This window comes from Poecilia formosa, unplaced genomic scaffold, assembly GCF_000485575.1.
Source record: "Poecilia formosa unplaced genomic scaffold, Poecilia_formosa-5.1.2 Scaffold647, whole genome shotgun sequence".
Lineage (NCBI taxonomy): Eukaryota > Metazoa > Chordata > Actinopteri > Cyprinodontiformes > Poeciliidae > Poecilia > Poecilia formosa.
Genome location: NW_006800586.1, coordinates 56618 through 59147, shown reverse-complemented (window position 1 = coordinate 59147; position 2530 = coordinate 56618).

Sequence of the window (2530 nt, the reverse complement as noted above, 5' to 3'; positions counted from 1 at the left end):
GTGCCTGTTACTAAGCCACTAAAACATCATTTGGTGTAGCTTTTCCTGTATGTTCAGTATCCTGTTGGAATGTGAACCTACACTCCAATCTCAAATCTTCTGCTGCCTACAACAGGATCCATGTCATCCAGACTGTCCAGCTTCACTGTTTCTGCCGAAGGAAAGCATCCCCTCAGTATGATGGTGCCATCCCCATGTTTCACAGAGGGGAACAAAGGAGTATCCAGGGTGATCTCCTGTGTAAGGTTTCAATTGCATATAGTGTTTTCATATAGGATAAAATTATCAGGTACTGATGTCCATAACAGAGGACATTAATACAATTTTATTGAATTGTTTACAGATTTTAAGATATGTTTCATTAATAATACACAGGAACAAGTAAAGAACTGGTTTTCAGAGATTTTCCATCACTATAATAGATAAGATTTTTATATTTTGTTATGTTCCAAAATACAGAGCTTTTGAAACAGAAAAATTGTTTTCTAATTTCTACCATTTTTTTCTCATGGAACTTTCAGTTTTAACAGGGATAATTGTAAAGTTATGTAAAAGCATGTCAAAAAGCTTCTAGAATACCATATAGTTGAAAAACAAATTTTTTTCTGTATATATTTTCTATTTTATTCATCTGGACAAAAACTCAACATTTTTCTGCAAAAGTGTGACATAGATACATTGGGGGTGATGAATTTATTCATTTTCAAGTCTTCTGTTACAAGTGAGCTCTGTTATCTCAGTGAACTGGGTTAAAATTACGGTACAAAATATCCTTATTGGTCAGACTGGTTGATTATTGGGTTGTGTGAACACAACCGTTATTTATGTTGAAAAGTTTTCTGTTGCTTTCCTCTTTTTTTGCAAAGTAAGTTTTGTGCTTTGAAGGTTTTGTAGATTTGGTGTGAAAAACGTTTTGCGATGTTTTGCATAGTAAACATTTTGGATTGAGTTAATGAATTATTGGTCCTATGGAATTATGATTACAAAGCTTTGTTTATGGAGAATTTTATTTAGGTCAGCAGTTAATAAAAACATGTTTCCAAGCAATTCTTTATAGTGATTTGTTTAACGTTCATTTCATACCATTAGAAAAACTAATTCATTGTCATGCACACTAAGGTGTACCTACAGCAGTGTCATGCAGATGGAAGAAAGCACATTCACACAAAAATAGAAATAAGAGACTGTACAGTAATAAAATTTACAACATAAAAATACTGTAAAGTTAATAAATGTGCAGCAGTGTATGCTGCTTTTAAGAAATATGCAAGAAAGTTATTGTATTTGCTATAGATTAGCAAGAAGAGGTGTGTGAAAACATCAAGGGTACAAGAGAACTTATTGAGTTTGTTTGGAGCAGTGATGGTTATAAAGTCTAACAGCTGTTAGGAGGAAGAATGTGTGCTAATGCTCACCTAAGATGCAGCAGTCTGTCACTGAAGGAGCTCTCCAGTTCTGCAACAGTTTCATACGGAGAAGGAAGAGGGTAGATATTGTCCAGAAGTGATGTTATGTTAGCCAGAGTTATTCCATCTCACACCACCTCCACTGGGTCAATAGGATAAAGCTGGCCTTCCTGATGAGCTTTCTCTCATTTGTAGATAAGCTGTTGCTCTGATATACTACACACCATAGAACATATGTCTTTAACTCACTACACTGAAAAATCCAGTGTAGTTTCCAGATGATGTTTGTCTTTCCTAGGCTAAGGAGAAATAGAACTGGACTGTTGCTCAGTAGCTCAAGTAGCATTTGTATTTTTACTTGGAAATCAAGGTCCCTGAAGACGAGTGAAGAGGACCAGCATGCATGTTGCTTGAAATCCAGTGTGAGGTTTCACTGACTAACGCAATCTGAAAAATCCAGTGTAGTTTCCAGATGTTTAAGTCAGAGTGATGGCTGCAGTTATTTGCTTTTCTGGTGATTTGTATTAGTAATTTTGGTCTTAAATGTTCACACTACTTTGTGTACTTGCTGCTGATGTAAGTTATCCAAAGGATGAACTTAGTGCTTTTTGCTGAAGGTTAGCTCCAGGCCACTGTTGGCAAATAGCTGTGCTGCTCATCCAACCTCTCCAAGCACACTGTGCTCTGTCTCCTGGCATAGTCAGCATGATATGGCTGCTTTTGTAGCAAATGCTGGTTTTTTTGTCCACAGTTAATCATTTATTATCTTCCATACATCGTGAAAGCACATGCTTTTCCTATGGAACACTGACTACAGTTGGAGAAGAAATAAATGTGCTTTTCCAAAAGAATGGCTGTTGTGAACTTGAGCATCACTATTCTTGAAGGTAAATTAAGGGAGGATGGAAGAATAAGAGAAACGATTGTGCGCAAACTATTTTTTTATTATTAATTTTCTGTGGGTTAAGCCCCTAGACTATTTCTGAGTATAGTGATATATTCATACTGTTTAACAAAAAGGCCACATTACTGTCTAATAGTAGTAAGGAAATGTTTTCTTTGAATTTGGGGCTTAAATTTTATTGGGAAGCCAACAGGAGTGACGAACACACGCAAAAACTCTG